The sequence below is a fragment of the Simochromis diagramma genome, unplaced genomic scaffold, assembly GCF_900408965.1.
Source record: "Simochromis diagramma unplaced genomic scaffold, fSimDia1.1 OVJJ01000308.1, whole genome shotgun sequence".
Classification (NCBI taxonomy): domain Eukaryota; kingdom Metazoa; phylum Chordata; class Actinopteri; order Cichliformes; family Cichlidae; genus Simochromis; species Simochromis diagramma.
The window spans coordinates 3188266-3214184 of NW_024386785.1; the positions used below are offsets into that span (position 1 = coordinate 3188266).

The following is a 25919-nucleotide window of genomic DNA, read 5'->3' on the forward strand; positions in this document are numbered from 1 at the left end:
AGTAAATATGAAGGACAGACAGATTACATCGGCGGGTCGGCTCTCAGACCCTTCTCGTTTGCAGTGGTGACGGACAGGAAGTCAGAGCTGAGGTGGTTTGGACATGTGCAGAGGAGGGAAAGTGGATACACAGGATGATGAAGATGGAGCTGCCAGGCAGGAAGAAAAGAGGAAGAACACAGAGAAGATCCGAGGATGTAGTGAAGGAGGACATGTCGAGGGTTGATGTGATAGAAGAGAATCAAAGGGGCAAGGTGACTGAGGGAACATCTAAGAAGAGCAGCCAGAAGAGGAAGAAGCTGATCAGTGCATGAGAGATCTGAGAGAACGATAATAATCAATAATAATAATCAATCGATTCTTGATTCTTTGTGTTGAATTCAGAACTGCTGTGAGGCTGTTTTGGGTTTCCAGGCTGAAAACTTCTCATTTACGAAGCAACCAAGTTTTTGACTTCCTGCCTGCTGTGAGACACACTCACTGTGAAAAACACAAGGGCAGAAAAACATCTGCCTCTGGCTCTGGTAGAAAGGGGTAAGACATCATCCTACAAAGCCAGCAATGGCTGATATATCAGAGAGTCACCGGTACAGCATAAATCTGCAGGGTTGGTACTTTGTTAAGGCTGGCAGGTATGAGAGATTTTTAAAAAAGAGATGCATAATTAGAAAATATAACAACATTTTCTGATTTTGCATCACTAAAGTCTGATATGTTGCATGAAATATCTTGTTATTTGTAGCACAGAGGGACACACAGGGTTGGTCAAATAGTTTGTTCACTGATTTGTGGAAACAACTCAGAAACATAAAACACCAGTGAAAGCAGCGATGTTTTAATGCCTAACAGACTCTGTTAGTCGCACAAACTAACCAGCTGCAGCAGTAGATGAAAACCTCCCCTCGTATTTGTGAATGGAGTCTAGTGTAATGCAATACTTTCACCTCCTCTTTAGAAAGATCTGTCCGGCTGCAGGGGAAGTGGTTAAAAGCGTCCACTATCGATTCTTCCAGCAGTGTAAAATCTGCTGAGCGTCCACAGGCGATCACCCCTTTAGCTTGTGTGTCTGCAGTGGGTGTGGCCTACGACGTCTACTACAGGTAACACACAGATTCTGAGCTGAACGTTATACAAAAGCACTTAAAAAACACTGCAAACACTGCGCTATCCTATTAGTAAAGAGAGCATTTTTATGTTAAATATCAGATAGAAAGATGTAAAATAGTTTTTCCGTGTCCTGAAAACCGCAGCAGCTCCTGACTGAGACACCAACAGATTTTAAACATGACCTGTGACATCACAGATGATCTGCACTTTACATCCATCAGTAACAAACACACAAGGTTCTGTTTATCTGATTAATACAGAAATATGGGTTTTGGTCCATACGTCCCAGTCCATGATCCCGGAGAGCTTCCTGTGTCGGAGGTCAAACTTTATAAGACGGAAATGTCAGCGGGAAACCCAGTGGCTCCTCCCACTTTGTTTCAGTGAGACAGCTGTTTCAGGTTCACAGGAACCCGGGGTCATGCTTCAGAGCAGATAAGATGTAGCCCAGATGTGCACGTTTCAGGAAACATCCGGAAACAGCTGGACCAGAACCCAGGCTCTGCGTATTCCTCTGAAATTATGGCCTCATCACCCCCCCCCCATCGTTCATTCAATCTCATGACAGTTACCGTGGGCAACACTGTGAAACATGAAAGAGCTTTCCTGGTTTCCATGGCAACAGGAACTGGGGCTTTGCATAGTTTTGTGCTCTGTGACAGAATGCACTGACCCACACATGGTTCTCCCTCCTCCTGTCACCCCTCAGTATCTTTTCTCTGACCACTCGTCCCTCTCCTCCTTTTATCCTCTTTCCCAACTCTTCCCTTTTTCAACATTTGCTTTGAGCTACTTCTTTTTATCAGCCTTTTCCATCCCCTTTCTCCTATCTCTGTCTTTTTCTCCATCCATCATTGACTCACCCCCCACCCCCTCCATCCCTCCCTGCACAGTGACTCTTCAGCCTGAGGACAAGCTTCTATAATTCATCATTACTTCTCATAAGCTGCCCTCTTCCCCTCCTCCTCTTCGTCATTATTTTCCTTTTCTCTCTTTTTCCTTCCTCATGTTCTTCAGAAAAAGAAGTACAAGTAAAGAAATCAGTTTCGACACTGATTCTTGTAGTTTGTTGGGGATATATGAGGTTAAAGGCGCCGCATATAGAACAGTTAGCGTAGTAACAGAACTAAAAATATGAGACGTCCCCACATTTCAGTTTCCTGTGGATGATTATTAAGGACTTTTTCCATGAAAATCCATGAAAAGATGTCTTAGATGCTTAGATTCAAGTTCCTTTCCTTAATCCTTCCTCTCTGCTTCATCAAGACACCAACAATGTGCAACACTAGATACTGTCAGCTTAGAAATAGCCCCCAATAAAGCCCCCCCCGCACAAACCAAACCCCACATAAAGGACAAAAACATTCGGACTCTTATTTCCTAAAGTACAGACGGGGCTCTGCTGCTGTCTCAGTCAGGCGGCACCCATCATCCAGGCCAGCCTCCTCACCAGGTTTCTGGTTTTGTGCAAACATGCATTCAAAAAGCAAGTAAAGTGTCTACAGACACCATCAGGTAAACCCTGCAGGTCATCCAAGCTCCTCTGAAGCCTGCCAGTTTAAATTTCTCTTTCAGCTGCTTTTAGCAGTTGGTGAACATCGAATTTCCTCCTGAGTCTAAGTCAGTGTGTGCTGTCACTGATGCCTGTCCTGCTCTGTATGGGGCCTGACTGCTGCTCTTTGTGCCTTATGCTCTCCATGTTTGCACATGTGAGGCCACCATAAAAAACAGGAAAGGAACAGAGTGACAGACATGAGGAAGACATATTTACATAAATCGTTTTAAACAACGTTTTCCTGTAATATTAAGAAGGATGTGTAACGTCACTGTGTGGAAACATACTGGAAAGTTCTACGAGAACTCTGAAGGTCACCCAAGGTAAGCGGGAGCAAGACGTTAGCAGCAGATGCTTGAAAGCCTCAGTGTTTCCTGCCTCACACACTGCAGCTGGATCGAGGTTTGTCCTCCTCTAACCGCTGACCCAGGCGCCCAGGCATAACCTCTCACACTCATGGCTTCAAACCTACATGTCTGTCCCACATGCAACACTCTGAGGTGACTACAACATGTAATCTATGCCAGGCCCCGACGTGCATCTTTAATGACATCACGGTTAAGTTGTGAGTGGTAATCGTGTGTTTTAATGTCAAGCATGACAGCTCTGCTCAGAATCACCGCCAGATGGGATGGTTCTGGTCTCAGCAGCTGCTTTTCCTCTTTATCATTCCTCCTCTCCTTTCCTCTCCTTCTCTCCTGCATCCTGTTTCCTTCCCTTGTTCATGTTTGTTTCAACTTCGCTGAGACAATTACAGAGAGAGAACGAGATGGGTGGGAGGAGGATGTTGCTGGGAGACGGTTGCTGTGTAACAGGAGGGGTGGGGCATAGGGAAGGAGGGTGGTTGCAGGAGTCAAGTGAGGTGTTGCTATGACAACCGGGGTTTCATGCTGTCACTCCGCTGCTGTGTGTTGCTGATTTTAGCATGCGTGTGTGTGTTTGTGTGTGTTTGTGTGTGTGTGTGTGTGTGTGTGTGTGTTGGGAGGATCACAAGCATATGGGGGAGATGCAACACACACATACACACACACACACACACACACACACACACACACACACACACACACAATGCAGCGTAGCTAACATATTCTGGCAGAGCAGAGCGAGAAAGATTGAAATGAAATTCCGAATGTGCTCAGCACTGAAAGGTCATCTGTGCCATTTGAAGCACAGCGCCACCTGCTGGGAGCAAAGAAAGCATGACTTTAGTGGCAACTTCAAAACCAATCTTCGGTCGCTGAACTAAAAAAAACATGAATGCTGACCTGTGTGACACCAGGTGAGCCTCACTGCCTGTTGCCACACTGCTGTTTGCTACAAGCTACTGTCATCACTTGCACAGGCATAACAGAAGTTAGTCATTCTTGTAATTCTTGTACTTTTGTTACTGCACTGTCATGCATGCTAGGCTAGAAGACGTCACAGCACATGTGACGTCACCTTTTACCCAGAAACTGAAAAATCAGCTGCTCCTAGCTACGCGTTAGCATCATTATTGCTATTAGCCCAAATTTGCCACTATCTGCTGTGTAGCCCGCCGGTGACCACAGCGTGCAGGTCCTTGTTGGAGACTTCATAGTCATACTTTATAACTTAATGCACATACCATGCTGTGCAAAGGTCAAGAACAAGCCCTCATTTCTTTATATTTCCAAGGAGCCACACTTTCATGCAATATTTTACATGAGTCTTGAGTAATAGTTCTGCAGCCTTTCCGAAGGTCTTTCAAAGTGTTTTTTGGATGCTCCCGGACCAGTCCTGCTACCGGACACATAACAGACAGCTTAGCAAAGAACCAATTTTAGATATTGTATTTGTATCTTTAGACACTTTGTTATTAGGAGCACATCATTTGTGCAACTTTCTGGTTCAACAGGTTGTCAGTATGTAGGGAGGTGCTCAGGAGAGCGTCTACAGCCATCTGACAAACACAGCGGAGGCTTCCGTGCGGTTTGGGGCTGATCTGCAGCCAGTGGTTTGGAGATTTTGTTCAAACTGATGGAAAAATGAACAGAGAGAAAAAGAAATCCTTTCCAGATTCTCAGCAGCTTTACTTTTCAACATATCAGTGACTCCAAACACACTGGCAGTAAAAGTGCTCCTGGATAGAAACAAACCACAACAATGGAACACCATCAGTCATGGATCGACTGATCCATCATTAAAGCAGTGTGGGGTCATCGTGATGGAAAAGCAGCCAACATCCAGAGAAGAGCTTTGAATGACCTTCAAGATGCCTGAAGAACTTTTCCTGAAGCCTCCTAGAAATTACAGGAAGCTGCCTCAGAGATGCAAAAGAAAAAAAGTGATCATACCAAATATAAAAATTTCCTCGTGGTGGGATCAATAAAGTCTTATCTTATCTTATCTATAAAAGGAACTGGAGAAACTTGGTTTTAACTTTTTTTGAGAGCACGTTTCAGAAAATAACTGCGTCTATTTACCACGTTTCAATCAAAACATACAGAAATGAGGGTTAGCTCGAGATTTCTGCACACAGCAGCCATATGAACTCATCTTTCATTTAAATATGTAAATATGCGACTTGAGAAACAAACATGACTTTCTCATGTCTGATGTCTAACCTTTGCTCTTGGGAATTTTTCTCTTTATGGTTTCCTGCAACATTAAAATATTAAAATATCCACGCACAACACTGAAACCATGCCCAGTGTTTTCTAAGCCAATTTTCAACACTGTCTTTATGTCTGATGGAGGCTTTTTGATTTCCTGTCTGAATGCACTTTGGTTTACCTGATTTAGAAAATCCTGGACTGGCCACTGGCTTCATGCCCTCAAGCAGCTTTCACAGAAGAATATAAAAAACATGGAAACAGCAGGAGGGACGAGACGAGAGTGCTTACTTGTTTCTCAGCAGAACAAACATGGCCACAGCAACCTGAGCCGAGCGGGTCTCAGCCAGGTCATCAGCCAAATCCACCAAGCAAACAAGAAACGATATCGTTTTTCTGCTGAGAACAATCTGACCTGCATGAAATGTGATCAGCTGGAGATTCACCGCAGTACTGCAGTGCTGCAACACACACCCACACACACACTAACCCTGACATGGTTGCGCACTTAGCGCGTTACTTCAAGCTCATTTTAAATCGTGAACTTAACGAGTTACCTTACGGCGGGCGGGGCGTGGACATCAGGGGTAAAACACGGAGGAACCAGAGCTGAAACAATGACATGTGCTGATGTGCTGCTCTTCATTTCACTAAAATGAACTGGGATTCTTTTTTCCCAGTTCATGATCAGTGATAACTGTGGGGTGTGATGGTCAGACCCACTTCCTTACAGGAACTTGGTCACTGTTCAAGCAGCTTCATGTCCCTGAAACATCCACCCATGGCAGGAGTCTAAGCATAGATGCTCTGATGTCCCTCCCTCTGATCTCCTCCTCCAGCTCTTCTTCTGGGAATAATGACACTTTGGCTTCAGCATCTCCACATTGACGAGCGTGCCTGCAACACCTCCCCCAGGATGAGTCCTGGAGGCACCCTAATCAGATGTAACTGAGCTTAGAGATTTAGCACTCTCTCTAAGTTTGTCACCTGATCTCTGAGAATCCAGGAATCCTTTGGAGGAAGTCCATTTCTGTAACTTTTATCTTACGGCCATAAGTGACGGCAGGAACGTAGGTCCACCAGTGAAAAGCTTCATCTTCATTTCTCTCCTCACTTTGAACACATCGCTGCAAACACTTCTGTCAGTCTCCTGCTGCACTCTTCCCCCGAGGCCCCAGGATACTTTTCAGTTATTTGGGGAACATGTAGAGGCCTTGTTGGCGTGATTTTCGACTGCCCAAAACTGGACTGAGGGAATACCCCACGAGTAACGCAAACACACAAAAGAACAAATGTTTGACATTAGTCAACTATCACAAGCTTAAAGCCTAAAACAAAGTCTGAACCCAAAAACACCTGCAGCAAGAAGCAGAGCGCCAGTTTGTGTGTATACGAGGCTGCTGCATGTATGTGTGTGAATCTGCAGGTGTGTGTGTGTGTCACTGGTGCAGACACACACACCTGATGCCTCGCGTGTGTGTGTTTGTGAGCAGCAGCTGGAATCACGCCTCAGGACGGTCGGCTCCTCTCAACAGTGAAGTTTTATTACATTTTCTCAGTGGAGCTGTTTTTAAAATTCAAGCTGCTGAGCTGAGGAGCGGAGTACGATCTGCGCCTCCCTGCAGGAGGAGATTAGAGCAGACGCAGCAGGAGACGCGACCAGAAACAGTAACAGGAAGTAGTTTGATGCAGTAATATGCTGCCTGCTGAACTGTACAGAGAGCATTTCAAAAACATCTTGAAGACACAACAGCAAATCAGTTTGTTTCCAAAGGTTGCACCTGCGTATGCTAACACCTGTTCAAACAGCAGAATTAGTGAACAGAGACTCGGGCATCATGCAGAAGACATCACATTTAATTATGCACAGAAAAACTGGATTCATGCTACAAAGAATTAGATGAAAAAAACTTCCCAGTAACAAGAAAACAACCTCATAAGACTGAGCTCAACAAACCACCTGCTCCCTGAAATACGACTGACTGACCAATCAAATATTCACTGCACACAAATATGAAACTTCTCATAAAGTACCAACTATATCATGAACACGAAAATCTAATTTATTGTGGAACAAATATTCGGATTTCACCTGCCTTCCTCAGCGTGTTCCTCCTCTGTGCCCCCCCCCCCCCCCCCCCCGTTTAAAACCCACCATAGATCCAAGTCTGCCAGAGCTTATCTTTACATTTTTACCTGCTGCAGTGACATTTGTGGAGCATTTCAAGTTGCTATACATCAATACAACCGTTATATCACAAATATTAATAACATGTATGCATTAAGTCCATAGTAACTACATACATTGAAAATAAGTGCAATAAACTACAAAAAAAGTTGAAAGTCATTTTTTTTTTAACACATATTTGTAGTTACAGAAATTTCAGAGGTTTATCCCTCAAAACTGTAAATGCAAAAAAGCTGCACAAAAAAGTTTCCAAGCACAGGAACTTTATTTTGAGTGTCTTCATAGTTTCATTTTTGAGATACACTCAGTTTTTCTAAACTTGGAGACAGACACTATCTCTACTTTTAGGCTTAAAATTATGCTTAAAACTTTCCTTTTTGCTAAAGCATATAGTTAGGGCTGGATCAGGTGACCCTGAATTATCCTGTCTTCCTTCTCTCACCCCAACCGGTCGCAGCAGATGGCCCCGCCCCTCCCTGAGCAGATGGCCCCGCCCCTCCCTGAGCCTGGTTCTGCTGGAGGTTTCTTCCTGTTAAATGGGAGTTTTTCTTTCCCACTGTCGCCAAAGTGCTGCTCACAGGGGCTCATATGATTGTTGGGTTTTCTCTGTATGTATTATTGTAGAGTCAACCTTACAATATAAAGTGCCTTTAGGCAACTATTGTTGTGATTTGGTGCTATATAAATAAAATTGAATTGAATTGAACTGCAGGAAAAACAAAAATAAATATCATTGTGCACAATTTGCAAAAAACAGCATCAAAATATTTCCAACAGTGCAGTTTAAGTTCTAAGCCTCCCAGAAACGATACAGAAAGGCATAAAGTCAAACATGGCCGTGGAAAGGCCCTATAGGGAAAAAAACTACGTTTCTCACTTCCAGTTTGGTAATGGTAATGGCGGACAGTCCAACTAGGAAGTGCTATGAGCAGCTGATCAGAACGTGTTTCTGGATTGTAATGTTTTTGTTGTTGCCACCACTTTTTACCGGATTTTTGCAAAAAGCCATTTGTGGAAGGAAACCACGACCGGGGACAAGTTGAATGCGTGATGTGTCAGTACAACTCCTCCAGTTTCATATGCAAAAAAAAATGAAGAAGAAGATTGCACTAGCTTATGTGGTTGTAATTGTACCAGGATTTAAAAATAGTTACGCAAAGATTGGCTTAAAAAAACGTGCTGCAACCTCCCTGCAAAGGATGATTTTAGTCCTGCTGAGGCAGAACCGGACGTGGTGCCATCCTGATGGGGAAGAGACTGCAGGGGTAAAACATGGTGGACATCAGGCCAAGGAGTGCAAAAAAAAGCCAGGAAGCTAATTTGTGTAAAAACAAATCTGCACTTCTTTCATTTCGCGTGTTTGGAGAGCTCGCCGTGACGGACAGCTGCTGATTGGAGCAGAAATGCTTCACAGGGAGCGCCGCGCCGCTTCTGTGTGATGTCTGCACGCTGCTGACCCGTCTTAGTTTTTCACACCTTGTCTGTAAAACCGACGGCAGGACTGCTTGAGCCCAAAGTCTTTTCATCTCCGGTATTTTGTAATACATTTCCAACTTTTCCTGTTTAATTTGTGTTTTTTAAAGGAGAATGAATATGATTAAGAGAGCCTTTTAGGTTTCCACACAGAAGTTTCAACGAGAGCACATCACAGCTGAAAAACACAAACTTTTAAAGTGACTCATGTAAAAATCATGAGTCACTTTAAACTTCAAAAGGCTTCATTATTACAACCCTGGATACGACTGAACGACAGCAGATTTTTCCTTTAGGTAACGAGTGCATGAGAAACTGTAAATGTCACAGCAGACGCTGCTGTTTTCACTGATTGCATCTATCAGCCAGTACATCTTGTAATTGCTCTTTATCCCAATGAAGCTACTGCAGGTTGCAGTTTTTACATTGTGAGCAGTGCATGGATATCACCAACACCCAGCATGCACCTCTGTGCCTCACGCTGATGCCTGAACATGTTTAATATGACCGTGCTGTGTTCAGTTACACCGAAGCTCAGGTTCAGGACTCAAACTGAGGCCTTTGATGAACGAAACAACATGCATGGAAATTGTATTTTATGGTGGATTTCTTCCTTTAACTTGGTCCCATTTGCCAGTAAGTCGCTGCTATCCTGAAGCCAAAACCCATTAAAAACCATTTAAGGCGTCCCAGCTGACTCTGAGGATGGAGCTCATTTCTGCACCAAATCATTTCAGCTAACTGCTCCCTGACGGAGGCTCGGCATGTTGCTCAAGGGCACTTAAGCTCAGAGAAGGAGGTAAACCTCTGACATTTCTGCAGCGATCCATCATCTCCGTTTTCTGTGGGGATCCCGTCCATTTCCTGCACCTCCACGCCCTCGGCAAAGTGCGAGCCTCTGTTGTTTTAGTTCTAACTACAGGAAATGATGTGCACTTTAAAAATAGAAGGAGCTGGGGGAGCAGCACAAGCAGATGGCAAAGAAAGTGTTTAATTCAAGTGTGGAAATTGTTATTAAACAGAATGAATATTAAAGAGGAAATGTGCATTTTAGGAATCCAAATAAAAACAAAGCAGGGAAGGAAGTGTTGGTCTGGAACAAAGACTGCAGAGAAGCACATCAGCACAGCCTGCAGGTTACCTCCATATATGTAACACATTCAAATCAATGCTTTGCTTCAGTTTCTTTAAAACCGCTGCCTGTGATATTTGAAAGGCCCATGAAATATTCCCTCCTTAAAACAAAGTCATCAAAAACCACTTGAAACAACACTAAACGCATCTTTTTAACAATAACAAGGAGTTTATTTCCACTCCGTTCCACATGAACCATCCTGCTGTTAGAAACAGAGTGCAGAGTGGCCAATGTGGAGCAATCCTCTGAAAGCAGAGCCGAACATCTGGAGTATTCAGAGAACAGCTGTTAGTCAAACTCTATATAAAAGCACTAAAGCTGCTGGTTGTGTCAAACTAATCATCAATCAAAGAATCAAAAGATTTTTGGCAGAGTGGGATCTGCAGGTGTTTGCGTGGTGCCTGGCCTGGATATACATTTCATCTTATTAGCCAGTAAAACATTTCAATGCACTGTGAACATGTTGTGTAGCCCACAAATTAAAGAGAGAAGCGCTGATGCTTTAAGAAAAGCACATTTATCCTGCTAGTCAAGGGACAGAACCACTCACAAGTCCACTTCATGAAAAACATCCATGTGCTCAGACAGCAGCATGAGACCTGTATCTGTGTCCTCAGGCCTCTCCTGTGGGGCAGCTTGCATCCTGCAGCGTCCCAGTGGAAACACGCCAGCTATCACTTTCAGCTCATTTAAAGAACGGAGGCTGAGAGTCTGACACCCTGATCTGAGGGCTCAGTGACGTCCTGCTGCAGACGTGTTTGTCTTTAGAAACACTCGGCGATCCAACAGCCTTAAACACAGCAGGAGGGAGACAGAGACACAGAAAGACTAAAAGCTTTGGTCTTTCCTTCAAGGTCAGAGCTGTGTGTGTGTCAGTGTGTGTGTGAGTGTGTGCGTGTGTGTCTGTGTGTGTGAGTGTGTGTGGTCTGAGGACAGCAGGTCTGCCTCTTCTCATCACGTCATGTTTGCATAAAGACCTCGAGTCTCTGCGACAGCACCGAAATATTTATCTACCTTCGATCAGCCTGCAGGATACACATAACACACAATGAGGTAATTCAAAGATTGCAAAATACTTAAATATGATATCCATCCATCCCCGCTTCTCCTTTTCAGGGCGCTGGAGCCTATCCCAGCTGTCATAGGGCGACAGCACAGTAATTACTTAACCTATCCACACAAGCTGCATGTCTTTGGACGGTGGGAGGAAGCCGGAGTACCCGGAGGGAACCCACGCAAACTCCACACAGAAAGACCCCGGCCTGATGGTGGAATTGAACTCAGGACCTTCTGGCTGTGCGGCAACAGTGCTAACCACTGTGCCACTGTGCTGCCTGTATCAGCCTACAGCAAATATGATATATATATTTCAAAAAGAGACGTTCAAGCTGCTGCTGATACTTCCTAAAAACAAGTTTGTTTGACTAACAAATTGATTTGTGTATTTAGAAACAGGAGAAAATAGATTCATACATGTTTTTATGAATTTGTTTTAATTTTCTCTTTTATTTCTCACATTATGCCAAATTTACTCATCGTTTATTTTGTCACATTTTTAACAGGTTTCAATCATTCTTCCCTTCTCTCTATCATGTGATCAGGACTTGCTGGTCGTCCATCACACCAGGCTGAAAACAAAAGTAATAAAAAATAAATAAAAATCTGTAAATATGGTGTATTTGTACAACTCCAAGTCAAAGAACCACCATCATCAGGTGAAGGTGGAACCACTGGACGAACCCCCACCAGCATCATTTCCTCCCAGAGCCAATGAGGCCTACAGCTTCCTCTAACTTTCAAAATAAAATATCTATAACTCAGAGCTGAGGAAGTCATCTGTTAAGAACTGGAGATTTCTTCAATCGCTTCACATTTTACACGAGAATTTTCGTCTACATGTGAAAAAAAGTAAACACTTGTACTTTCAACAATACGTTTTTGCAAAGCTATTTGCACTGCAGAGTCGTCCGACAGCACACCCACTAAACCTGCTGCTTCTTTAAGTGGTAAATGTTGAAGCTGAGATCTGTGTGAATGCATCTGATAAATGAACATAAAATAAAAACATGTAAAACATCAGAGGACAGCCGTTCATGTAAAATGTTTAAGATGAAGAATATGAAGAAATGTTGAGTAAAAATAAACACATAAAAGCAAAAAGCCAAACTCCCTCCTGACTGCAGCAGGTGCCTCAAACATTGATGACAAACAGCGCCACCTTCTGCAGGATGGCGGCACAAACATGGAGCAGCTCCACAGCGTCTCTGCCTCTCTGTAGCTGTGTGTTGCTGAGCCGTCCATCAGCGTGGGAGAAGAGATGCTGCTACACCTGCTTCACACCTTTTATCCGCCGCCGCAGTTGTTGCTTTGGATCCAGCTTTGCTCACAGCTCACGTTCTTCTGTCCTGCTGCAGGATGTTTTAGATTTAGCATCGTTTGTGACCGCCAACATCTTTTTACCTACATGCTTCTTTCCTGTTTCTGCTTCCCCTCGTCCTTCCTACCTTCTCTCCCTACACCAACCAGCTGTGTCCCTCTGTCTTTCTCCCTTTCTTTCTCCATCATCTTCTGTAATTACCTCCTTCGTGGAAACCTGAGAGGATCTGAAGCGACAGGAGACTCGTCTCGCCCCCGTTTGCTGCTCTTTTATCTTCCTGTTTTTCGGCTCCTTTTCTTTCCATCCCCTTCTTCTAGTTTCCTGTTCCTCCCCAAACACATTCTGCCTCACTTACAACTTTATTCACACGTAACCTTGTTTATTCCTGACTCATGTGTGCGGTTGCTTCTGCTCTTGTTTGCGCGTCTCGGTCTTATCTCAGAATCTTTTCTGAGGCGAAGATGAGACACAAACAGAATCTGAGAGAATTTAAAGGTTTGCTGAAGGTTTTGTAAGAATGTGCTTCACTGTAAAAACAGTTCAGTCTCTTAAACAAGAAGCAGCATTTTACCAGATATTTCACAGCTGTCATGTAGACTTTTTATGCTGGAACCAGCACACTGGCTGATTCATCCTTATGCACGGGAATGTAATGCTGCCGGCTTTATCTTTGCAATAATCCTCAAAGGAAAGGTTTAGTTTCTGTCAGCATTCAGAGTTCTGCTGCTAATGCCCACTTACACCAGATCTTAGACGTCACTATTCCAAGCAGCAGTATATCCTGCTGTGAATCTGGCAGTGTGCAAAGGATTTCATGCCAAGTTCAGACCTGAGGGTCCAAGAACTTTAGTGACCAGGTCCAAAATTCCACTTACTCTAATCAGGTCAGGTAGGGTCTTCTTTTAAAGAGTTCTGTTATACGTGCTGTAACGTCCAAACGAGCCTGTGCTATAATTGGTTTTACTTATCCATAATGCTGCTCCAAAATTTGGAATGCCGTAATATAAATAATATAAATAAAAACACCAAGAAAGCCCAAAGAACTGTGCAAAAGTCCTGAGCTCCAGTCATTTCTCTGTACGCTGGTTTGGTGGCTTACTTGTTGTTCCTAGAGTATTTAAAAGTAGAATGGGAGGCAGAGCCTTCAGTTTTCAGGCCCCTCTTCTGTGGAACCAGCTTCCAGTTTGGATTCAGGAGACAGACACTATCTCTACTTTCAAGATTAGGCTTAAAACTTTCCTTTTTAGTCAGAGATGGATCAGGTGACCCTAAATATGTGTTTATACAGCACTTTGTATGTAAATTAGTTATTATTAATCTCTTTGTCCTGTCTTCACCCACTGACCCTCACCCCAAGCAGCTGGCCCCGCCCCTCCCTGAGCCTGGTTCTGTCTTCCTGTTAAAAGGGAGTTTTTCCTTCCCACTGTCGCCAAAGTGCTGCTCATAGGGGGTCATATGATTGTTGGGTTTTTCTCTGTATTATTGTAAAGTCTCTACCTTACAATATAAATCATCTTAAGGTTGGTGTCATGATTTGGTGCTACATAGCTGAAGCACTGAAAAATTAATACATTTTTTTATTTTTGTGCAACAAGGTGATTCCCAAAGATCTATTGGTCAAAAACTTATCTCAGTATGGAGTGCAGTGTTGTCTTGAAAAAAATTGAGGAAACTGGACAAGTGGAGGACAAAATACAAAGTGTGAGGCCTAAAAAACCTCTTTAAGATGATCCGTATCTTAAAGTCGTGTCCTTAAGAAACAGGAAAAAAATCCAGCAGTGACCTGACACAGGACCTGACAGATGCATCTGGACCTTCAGCTGATCGATGTACTGTTCACTGATGTTTGCTCCCAATCATGGTCAAAGGTACAGCAGTGAGTGTCTGTAACAGCTGGGGGAGGCTCTGTCATGGTTTGTGGTGTTTGAGATCTTTGATCCATCATTAAAACTAATGAAACTATGAATGCTGAAAAGGACCATCAGATTTGATCCACCATGAGTCTGTAAAGCATCTGTTTGGCAGGAAATGATTCATTTTTCAGTATAACAAACACACTATGACGCCAATGCAGTCGTACAAACTCTGTTTTATAAACTGTATTTCCACATCTGTTTGCATGTTCCAATAAATCACTGGATTTATTTCTAATTATTCCAAGCAAAATATGAAGAAATGACTCAAGCCTGCTGCACGGTACTGCATATTTCAGAAGAGAATCTAAAGAGAATATATTAAACTGGAGATTGGGACGCCCTGTTTGAGCTGCTGAATGGACACCATAATGGGAGATGAGACTTCGAGACTTCATGTTTAGATTCCACAGTTACTCGTTTAAGTTTTGGCAAAAGAGCTTTGAGGTGCACTCGTTCACAGGATGAACGATGACTACATAATCTGCGTTGCTCTCTGTTTACTACTGATTACAATAGACGATAACAGCCTCTTGAGGGTGCTGGAGAAGTGAGTCCACAGGCCGTATGTATGAGATTCATAATAACTGATGACAGCTATTTAAAAGCCTGACATTATGCAAATAGGCTAATTTTATTTGGGAATGAGATCCCGACGTTTCAAATGGAAAATAATGCTTCCACGTGATGAAGCGGATTCTTCAGTTCATCAGTCTGTTCCCTCCTGCCGCAGTCATCCTCTCACTTCCTTTCTGACATCCAGTCTCTCTTCGGCCCATCATTTCTCTGACAGCAGACAGTTGTGCAGCGTCAGGCTTTACATTTATAGTTTAGGTTTGATGCTGTGTGCGTGCGGGGTGTGTGGTTGTGGATCCAGTCCTATGAAGCTCAGCAGTCTTCACTAACCCTGTTAACAGTCCCGCCTTCCTCCTCGCTGAGGAGAGGCTTGATTATGGTTCGTTAAGAAACATTCACGTCATTCCTTCGGAAATAAAAACTGACATAATGGCTCCACTCACAGCAGCGGTCCCATGTAATCAGTGTCGGGAAGGTTACTTTTCAAACGTATTCCACTACAGATTACAGATTACATGCCTCAAAATGTATTTTGTAACGTATTCCGTTACGTTACTCAATCAGACTAACGTATTCTGAATAGGACTCGGCGATATGACCCAAAATTCATATGTCGATATTTTTTTAAGCCATAAAGTAAGAACAAACAGAGAGTTCTTAGTCAAAGCTGTGTCCCAGATGTCACACGGGCACTTTTATTAACATACAGCGTAGATGCACATGAAAAAATTACTCAAAAATAAATTATGAGCATTTATTAAATAATAATGCTCCATAAATAAAAGAAAACAATGTTGTTTTTGTGCATAACAAAGAGCTCACAACTGTGCAGTCAAAATGTAAACTAACAGACGCTGAGCACAATAACAAAGATTTCACAGCAGCTCTGTTCCCAACTTCTACTGCGCGACTGACAGCCTGGAGTTTGAAATCCTCTTCTAATCCTAATCTAACGTGTCTCTTACAGGTGCCATTTATGGTCCTTATACACACACAGTACAGTTATATTACGCTGAAGCACAGTACGTGCGCAGTAACTCGTTAACGGAGATTTGCCGGGTTCATCTTGTCGCTGCCTGCGGGTGAAGCTATGGGGGAGGAGTTGTGTTCAGTGAAGGAGAGGCGAGGCCGAGTAACGTTGCGTAGAGACAAAAGTGGACAAAAGAGAGGCAAACTTGTGGCTCCACAACTATAATTATAACGTAACATAGACTATATTGGTCAAAGGAGCTTGCAAAGAAAAGCGTCTGGACTTCTTTAAGTTGCTTGAAGACGTTTCACCTCTCATCCGAGAAGCTTCTTCAGTTCTAAGGTCAAATGGTGGAGAGAGAGGAATTCGCATGATAAGGTGGGGCCAGGTTTCACAATGAACTCACCCGAAACTCTGGCTGATTGGGACCCACACCCAGTTTCACACCTTGGCTCAGGCGATTAGAGGATCATCAGGGGTCCTTTTGTCCCTCTGTGGGGGGAAACTCCCACTAGGTTTATATCTGGGACTCTCCACCATTTGACCTTAGAACTGAAGAAGCTTCACAGATGAGAGGTGAAACGTCTTCAAGCAACTTAAAGAAGTCCAGACGCTTTTCTTTGCAAGCTCCTTTGACTACTATGATGACCTGGATGACTGAGAACCTTCACAGACATAGACTATATCGATATAAAGGATATTGTCACATCTTATATCTCGTATAAAAATATATCGATATTTTTTAAAAACTCGATATATCGCCCAGCCCTAATTCTGAATATTTAATACTTAATATATTATCAAGCTTTTTACAACCACATGAATCTACTATTGCTGTGTGATTTATTACATTATTACATTAAATCTTAATATAAATGAGTAACAGTAGGTGGACATTAGGTAAGGCTGCACGTTTTGCAGTGATCTCGTTTATAAAACAGGTCCGCGGCTCCGAACCGTAGTAAAGGGACCTCTGGCTAATACGTCGGGTTCGTGTCGGGCTCGTAGCTGAAAACTAGCTTTACTTTGTTGTCTGGGTCAACTTTGCTAGCGAGAGACAGAGAGAGGCGTTGAAAGGCTGCTCCAACCGAACTTATTGTTTCGGAGGAAAACAGGAACACAGTGTACAGTCGAGTCTATGACAGTCCATTCTCCCTGCAGCACGCACTACACTGCCCATCAGGCTGCATGCTTTAGGGCGATGCCTGTAACACTCTGCCTGTCGCCTTCATGTTAAATAACTTTTTGAATAATAATTTTTAAAAATATTTCTTTACATCATTATGAGACGCGAGATTGAGACACAGGCATCAGAGCCTCTTCATGCGCGTTTTGTTTGGGTTTCCACTGGTGTGGAATTACCAAAAACAGAGAGGGCATAGCCGAACATATGAAACAGGAAAAGACCGCCGTGTAATCCCTTTATTTGAACAAAGTAACTGTAATCTGAATACCACCTTTTCAAACGGTAACTGTAACGGAATACAGTTACTCATATTTTATATTTGAAATACAAAATATGAGTTTAAAACCTCCACTGGCAAAGAAATGACTTCAGATGATTGTCCAGTTTTATTTGCGCACATAACAGAACTCAATGCTATTAAACAGGCACAACAACAACAAAAACCTCATCTTTTTATAATTTACCGGTCCACTGGGGAACCTTGAGTCCTTCCAGACATGCACCACAAACCAAAACAGAACAGGAATACACCCCACCAATGCCAACGTCACTCCCAGTTCCCCTCACCCATCATAGAAGCTGCTTGGGAACAGTTTGAGGAACACAACAAAGAGATCAGAGCTTTGTCTTATTTGCCCAATCAGCTGAGCACAACCAGCAACATGAAGTCCCTGCAGTTCCTCCAATGACCACTTGAGGCTAGCTCCAAAAGCAAGTCAATCCCCATACAGTACATCTGCTAGGCTTCACCTCCACTAACGCCATCACTCACAGAACCAGGCTAATAATATGGGTAACTGGTTTTATTGTTTTTTCTATGTAGCATTAATTAGCAAGACTTTAACTGAACCAAAGGATGTGCAGCCAGTATCCCGGTGCCAGATCTGGCAGCACAAGAGGAAACTACACAATATTAGGCATCATTTATTAGCAACAAAAGCTAATCGTGCTTATCATGGTCATGGCTATCCAGCCAAAGGCAGAACGCAGCAGTGACAAACAATATGTGCTGCAGTTTAACAGCAGAAGTGGCAGACATTAGCATGTTCACAATTCTCCCCCAGCATAAACTCTGACACGCCGAACACAGGACACATGGTTAAGGACATTATTTACTGCTAGTGCAGCTTCAGAGAGAAACTTTTAAAACAAAAACACATAATCAAGAATTGCACTGAACCCTGAAAAGAAACGTCGTCAACGCCACATACCGTTTTTTTTAAATTAAAGCTCCTCTGTCTCTGCTTTCGCCACCAAACCCCCTCCTGGCTGCACTGCTAGCTGCTAAAGAGGCTAGCAAAGATCTCAGCCTGCTCACTAAATAATTGAGCGGCTGTGCACTCGAGTGCCATAACACTTCAATTCACTTCACCATAGCCCTGATGGGAACAACTTACTTTTGTTCTGCAGCTTCCACTTCTAAATTAAAAGAAATGAAATGCTAAACGGCCAATATCAGCTATACTTTGGGCTGCAAGGCAGGAAACAACACCAACACCAGCCCATCAATTCAGCCTCGAGAAGAAAGGAAATTAAACAAAGCATGTGGTGGAAATGGAGACGACAGTTTGGTGTTTGTGCTGTGAACTCTCCTCTGTAGTTTAAGTTGTGATATGTGGACATCTGAGCTGAGACGCGGTTGAGTTTTTATTGTTTTTTAGGTGAGCTGCTGGGTAAATAGGTCAAGTTATGAATTTTTCATTCTATTTACAATTTTCCTTCAGATGTGCTGAGGGTATACTGTGCAGCAGGAAAATAAATGGGGAGCAAACACTGATGAAATTGACTTTCTATATTGACTTCTGCTGGTTTTCAGTGCAGTTTTCCATGAATTCAAACCTGTGCAGAACTACATCTCCCATGTGAGCCACGTCTGCTCAGCAATGAATATTACACTGCAAATCAGCACAGAAAGATCTTTGACTGGATCTGTACTCAGATCCTAGCGTAACATTTGTCAATAAGTTAAAAATACAAATCTCTGGAAGCCACACTGGAGCTTAAAATGAAATCAGTTATCTGCTGTCCATCTGTGGCAGCTATATTTGACTTTCTCAAAAAAACACCACATTTTTTCAAGAACCAAAGCATGAAAATATAATGCATAAGCTTTATATGCCTGTGTAACAAATGCAGGGCTGAAAACAACGATTGCTTTCATTTCTGTACAGTTATTTCTTCAAGTTGTTTCCATGCAATTATTTTTCATTGAACTTTCTCTTTCAAAACTCAAATGGAAAACCTACAGAGAAGAACTGCAGGAACAAAACGCATGGATGAAACTTTATTTGAAGGCGCTTGTTTAGCTAAATCAGTTCACATATCACTCAAAAATCACATATTTTCCTCATCCTGTTATCTGAAGCTGTGGCTGTTTCAGACTCTAACCCACTGCAGTTCCTGAAGCCTCCGAGCGGCCAAACTGTGATAGTTTTAGTCGCTTCTGAGATAATGAAGTATCTCTTGCTATAATGATGCTGTAGATGGAATTCTGAATAATAAGCACTTGTGAAACTTGCCTGAAATCTACCCAAACTACCTGTGCTTACCACTGCTGCAAAAACTATTGGTTACAGTCATGACTGATTAATCTACTGAATGCTAATAATGACTTCCATATCTGCAAAAGGCAAACTGATTGACTTTCCAGTGGTTTACTGCAAAGGCCCTCCTGCAATGAAAGCTAAACAGAAAAACGGCGGGAGCACTTCCAAGCTAACGAAAACCAGCGTACCCAACAACGGAATCCAGGAAGTCGAGAAAACTTCGTCAAACTTGTCAGACAGCTGTAAAAGGGTTTGATCCGAGTTATTCACAACCTTCTGATGTTGCAATAAAGTTACAGTCAGTAATTAGAAAAAGAGCGCGGTTGGAAGATGAGAGGCGTGAGAGGCGGGCACTCTGACTTTTGCGACTCTGTTTCTGGGAGTGATTTCAATCAAATGCACAAACGTAGTAACATTTGTGACACAGTTTTCTGCTAATTGTGCCTATGTCTAATGGCACACAAACGCATGTATTAGTTTTTGCAACTGACACTGAAATGAAACGAGTGTTTACCTGTAACAGGAACCAGATGTGAGCTCTGGTTGCCACATTTAGGGATCCTGGCCTTTAGTCCGTGGATGCTAACAGACCGATCATGCAGACACAATCAGACACAATCTGACTCACAGTGATTCGGGCTGGGAGTGGCCCCTGTTTCTCAGAGCATTTTGTTTATGATGCCATAAATGTGGTTTCATAATATATGAAAAGAATAATGATACCAGCGTTCACACTGGGGGGCGCTGTAGGGAGGGTTATAAAAACCAAAACACTTATCCCAGAACAGCTAGCACGATACATCTGTGGGCTTTCAGAAGATGTGAAAACAATGAGAACAATAAGATCATGATGCGTTCGCTGACCTCACGCGAATCTCCAGACGCTGCTGCTGGGTGGAATATGTTTGTGGACTATTTTTAGTGAGTTAAGAAAACCCAGTGTGGAGTCTGCCTTAACTCATCTGTCTTTTTTCATCTTGATGCTTTTTCTGACAGCATGCCGGTTCTCTGACGAGAATGAAATGTGATTCCAACCCCTGGATGATGCAGACTCACATCAGCCATGTGGGGACACCAGGCCCGCTGCCTGCTTTGCTTCAGTTATTTGAGCCGTGTGATGATTCGACTCCAACACACCTGAAGTAGGTCAGACGAACTGTTGGAGCGTCCTGCCTACGCTGCTTAAAAGCAATCTTTTCATGAAGTCACAGACTAATTTGGGAAATCACGTCACTCATTCTTTAACCGAGGACGACTTTTTCATGTCTTGCTTTCAAAATACTTCCAGATGAATTCACAGCTATCGTGATGTTTTCTCTGTGTTTGTTATTTGACACAGAGGAAACAAAATGGAAACGGGACCTGTCACTGCTAAATTGTTCCTCGGAGTCTTTAGCGGCTCCTCGGGGTCCCGGGCCTCTGGGCAGGCACTGCTCTGTCTGGTTAGCAATCCAGCCTCAGCCCAAGCTAACTCCAGCCTCGTCATTTCTCCCTCTTTGTCTGAGCGCCATTGAAAACATCTTGAGAAAGCATAAAAGATGCAGGATGCTGGAACAGGCAAATGGCTCTTTTATGCCCCAGTTGCTTCAGTGTGCTGGTGTTGCTGGTCGCCTCCCAGCAGCTGCAGCTCAGTACAATCTTCCTCAGCTGAAGAGGACGAGGGAGCAGAGCTGCTGCGCTCCTGCGTTTGCAGTATTTAACACAAATTCATGTTTGATTCAAAACGAGTTGCAAATTTATTCAGCTGCTCCACACGACTCTGCTTGATAAGGGTGGGGGTGGGGGGGGATCACTCTACTTCTAAGGACCGTGATAGATAAAAATGCACTCCTCAGCAGCCGCCTGTCATAGCGACACTCTAACCTCAGTCTAAACACTCTTCTGATCACATCTACACTTATAATCTCCAGAACAGCAACGCAGTGTGATTTCTATCCCACAGATCAATGACAGTAATCATCTTAATGAGAGATATGGGTCATTTCACAGAAAATGAGAATACTCCGTGAAATTGTAAGAATTCGGATCAAAACCACAATCGTTCCACCCAGTCGCCAATGTTCCCTCTAAGCTGCGTGCGTGCGCATGAACCTGAATTTGAATTAACATTAAAACTTTAACAATTCTGTTTCGCAGTGTTAGTCAGTGACTGGCTGCTCCCGTATGGGATCAGAACGATGCCACCTTATCCCACAGTCCAGCCAATGATGCGATTCACAGTCGTATATACGCAGCTAAGCGTTGACAGGCTATGACAGCGTCCTTATGTGCCGGTGTTTTAGCAAAGCGGCTGATGTGGAGTGAAGCCACGTTAATGACAACGTGTCCAACCATTGGAGATGTGAGCAGGACAGACGGAACAACTGACGGACAAAGTGTGGACTTTATAGCAGTTTTTAAATTGTGTTGATCGGCCACGTAAAACCAGAGTTATGATAAAATATCTGCAATGTTTGGTTTTCTTCCTGAATACTGTCGTTGTTTATATTTACTGCGGGAAGAAACGGTGAAAACGGCGTTTTATAAGGAAAGAACTCTCCGCCTGTGAGCAAAAACAAAACCAAAACACCCCGCCCTTTCCTATTGGTGGAAAAATGTACCATGTCAACCAATCAAAAAATGATATGGCAACATGGCATTTAAATGTTTAGGGAGGGGGAAGTTTTAGGAGTGACGGCGTGTTTGAGATGTGAGAGATTTGCGACGTTTAGCACAAATCTTGTGTAGTTAGTGTGTAGTTAGTGTGTAGTTAGTGTGTAGTGTAGTCAGTAGTTTTGTTGTGTGTGTCAGAACAATGAGGCGCCTGCTGAGTGTTACAGGTGTTACAGCAGTGACACATCTGCTGCTGTCAGGCCTGCAGGTATCAGGCTGCTGTTCTCCTTCATCTCATAGTGGACAGAAATTATTTTTTGGAGCGGCACAAATAATTTGTGTGGCATCAGATTTGATGCAGAACAGCTGATTGTTCTGATTGTTGTGTTTTCAAAATTGGAGTTCAAGTTATTTTTACTTCCAATACCCACATGGAAAATAAATAGAAAAACTTATAAAAGACTTGCATCAGATTTGGCTTGCTTCATATAGTTTATCATATAAGGCTTATATGATTTACTCATGAAAGTGGCCACTTTCTCATTACTTTCATATGTTGTATTAATTTTTCAAGTGATCCCATATCTGTTTTCACAAACTATAAGATTTATATATATCTTTTCCATATGGGTAGTGTTAACATACTACAGGTCATGAACAAGATTCTTTTAAAATTTTCATTGTAAGTGGGCTAAAGCAGTTAATTAAAAGTCGTCTAACATAAATGTAAATGCTGTAATTTGATTATTTTAATAAACATGTAACTTGGATGGATTGGATGCTGGCGTGACCACAGTGCACACGTCTGCTGTCGCTCACAGGGGTCCAAGGGACGCTCAGGGAGTTGGTGTGCTCGCTCAGACACATGAAACATTAGAGGGAACATTAGAGGGAACATTAGAGGGAACTTTGCCAGTCGGTGAACTAAAGCCTGCGATTAGGTGGGAAAAAAATGGGAAAAATCCTGTATGTGGTCAGAGATAACAGCACACTTAGCATGTGGCTAAATAACAGAGGTGGGTTCGGGAAAAGCAACTGTTGTAAAACCAAATCCAAGAAGAATCTGAATCATTTCCTCTGGTGATCTCTGCAGAGATGAAAACAAAACACAAGAAGTCTGACGCACATGTAACCTTTAATCATTGGCAAATGTTCAGAATGGACACGAGAATGAGTCTAAGCTGCACCACCCGTAATCATAACCCCAACAGCACATCTAACCCCAACAGCACGTCTAACTCCAGGTAATCAGAACATTTCTTTGAATTGTTGTCTCAGCTCTCACCAACCAAACAAAACAATCTCATCTAAAAAGTTCTGAAACTTCAAAAATGTTAAATCAAAAAAAGCACGTTTTCCTTTGTTGGAGACTGAAATTTAACTGTTTTATAGAATGTCTCATATAAGTGTTAGGGTTACCTTAACTCATCTAAGGTTACTCTGACCCTAATATTTGTCCTTTTTGTTTCCTTGAGTTAAAGGGGTGCACAGCCGGCTGCAACACAGGTGAGTTAGTCGGGTGGGTATCACTTTTAATGGAGAGATAAAGCAACCACAAGAAATGAGAGAGAGGAGGAGCAGGAGTGACAAAGGGGCCAGTGAGGACCAGAGGAGAATCAGGAAGATCCAGTGGACCTCCTAGGACTGCCCATCTAACTTTCACTAAGTCACACTCTCTAAACAACTAACTTAAAGTCTATTATCTCACGTGAAACTTAGAGTTTCCTTCAGCTTTTCACAACCAAACCTACACCTAAGCTCAACCTCCACCTATTTCCAACATGACTCTTACACAGCCTAACAATGAAGTAAAATTAGTCTGACCCCAAACGAGTTTTTAACCTTAGATTCAGTTGAAATCTTATCGTAATCTTAACCTCCATCAAAAACGATCCTTCTCACCCAAATCTTTCCCTTACTTCACTCTGTAAGCTCACATTATGATAATGCTTACATGAGTGAACATCGCCACGCCGTCTCATTGAACTGGACACCGCGAGGGGTTCGTGCCCGCTGTGACACACGATGATCTGGACTAACGTGGTTCCTTACTGGTCGCTCGTCACTTTGTAAGCTCTTAAATGGCTAACCTGCTAGCTCTGTATTAAGCATTTTAATGTAGTAGCAACCAACTTGTCCCAGATGGAGAAAATCATGAAAATAACACTGCCACCATCTACTGCCTGACTGGTCCTGACACACAAGCACTTCCAGCTTCAAGCAGCCTTAAAGTGCTGATTTCAAGGACAACATGTGGCTTTATTCTGGATGGAGGATTAAAAGTTAGCCAGCTTAGTTTCTGAGACTGGTCTTTCTCAGGATGTTAGTATTGCATACAGCTCTGCAGCCTTGAGGCTTATATTTGTGTGTTATCGTCGGCTCTGTAATTATGGTGCAGATAGAAAACAGGTTCAAAGAAAATGCTAATTAATGCCTGTTTTCCACCCACAAATATCAGAGGATGGTTCGCTGTGGTTGGCTGCCATCAAGCAAGCGCAGAGCTGAGAGAGACGAAGCTTCAGTCAAAGCTGAAGCTGTTTGCCTCAAACATGAGGTTTCCTCTTTGCTTCACACAGACATCCTTCTCCTACGTCCTTCATCAAGTTAGTGAAGTTTCAGGTTTTTGTACTGATCTTTGCTGTCTCTCACTACAGTCGGTCTTCCCGATTAAACCTGAAATTAATCACAAAGCAAACCAGTGCGAGCACAGTGCAAGTTACCCCCAAACAGCACATCTGAAGGTCTTTCCAAAGTGATGACTGTCCTCTCGTTCCACAAAACGATCCTCACACACTCCAAACTCACCATATCCTGATCTTAAACCAGCCTCAAACCAACAAATCAGTCATGTGAATGATTTCTATGATGACTTGCTTTTTTTATCCCAAACAATAAAACCACTAATGAACACACACACACACACACACACACACACACACACACACACACACACACACACACACACACACACAGTATAGTTAAACCCTACACAGCACAAACACTCAGCATAGATTTAAATGCAATTAATTTACCCCTCCACACGCACACACACACACAAACGCACGCACGCACCCACACACACATACACAAACACACACACATGCACGCACGCACACACACACACTCCTATTATTAGCAGCCAGATGCAGCAGCAGCAGCAGAGCTTCTTACCGTTGTGAAGACAATGGAGACGCCTTCCATTCATTTACACTGGAGAGAATAACACACACATACACACAGACACACACACACCTCCAGACATACACCTCTCCCTATCACTTGCGTGCACTGTCTCCTCCTCCTCCTTCTTCTTCTGCTTTATTTCCTGAGCCTGCCCTGCCTTTACTCCTTTCTTCCCTCACCCCTTTTCCCTCTCTCTCCTCTCTCACCTCCCCTCTTTGCTTTGTCTACCTCTCTCGCCCAGCCACTCCCCCAACTCCTCCTCCTCCTGTGCCTGCCTAACCCTCCCTCCTTTCCTCCCTTCTCTCTCTCCTGCCTTTCCTTTTAACCTCTGTCCTCCTTTCCTTTCCACCTCGCTCTCCTTCTCTGCCCGCTCTCTGCCTGCCTCTCTCGCCCCTCTCTCTGGGTGTATCCTCCATGGAGATGCATGGTTGCTTTCTTGACAGCCTCTCCTCCACGTGTCTGCTTGCATGTGAATGTGTGTGTGTTTTCACTCTCTGCTGCACACACTCAGCCTGTCAGTCACATTCATGTGTACTCAGCCATTC

General features: G+C 43.2%; 2 protein-coding genes and 2 long non-coding RNA genes across 4 annotated transcripts in view; 1 reads left to right on the forward strand and 3 right to left on the reverse strand.

The window, feature by feature from the left end:
- LOC120728121 (neural cell adhesion molecule L1.1-like) overlaps positions 1 to 25919 on the forward strand; it is a 589469-nt gene that overhangs the window by 240368 nt on the left and 323182 nt on the right. The gene's annotated exons all lie outside the window — the stretch shown is intronic.
- The window catches only part of LOC120727956 (IQ motif and SEC7 domain-containing protein 1-like), a 169793-nt gene that overhangs the window by 72882 nt on the left and 70992 nt on the right, over positions 1 to 25919 (reverse strand). The gene's annotated exons all lie outside the window — the stretch shown is intronic.
- Positions 8129 to 22999, reverse strand: LOC120728151. The gene is made up of 3 exons (XR_005694654.1): positions 22986 to 22999; positions 16956 to 16959; positions 8129 to 13156 (listed from the first exon to the last, which is right to left on the reverse strand). It is a non-coding gene; the product is annotated as an uncharacterized LOC120728151 (long non-coding RNA).
- On the reverse strand, positions 17510 to 21356 carry LOC120728149. Its single transcript, XR_005694653.1, has 2 exons — positions 18950 to 21356; positions 17510 to 18902 (listed from the first exon to the last, which is right to left on the reverse strand). It is a non-coding gene; the product is annotated as an uncharacterized LOC120728149 (long non-coding RNA).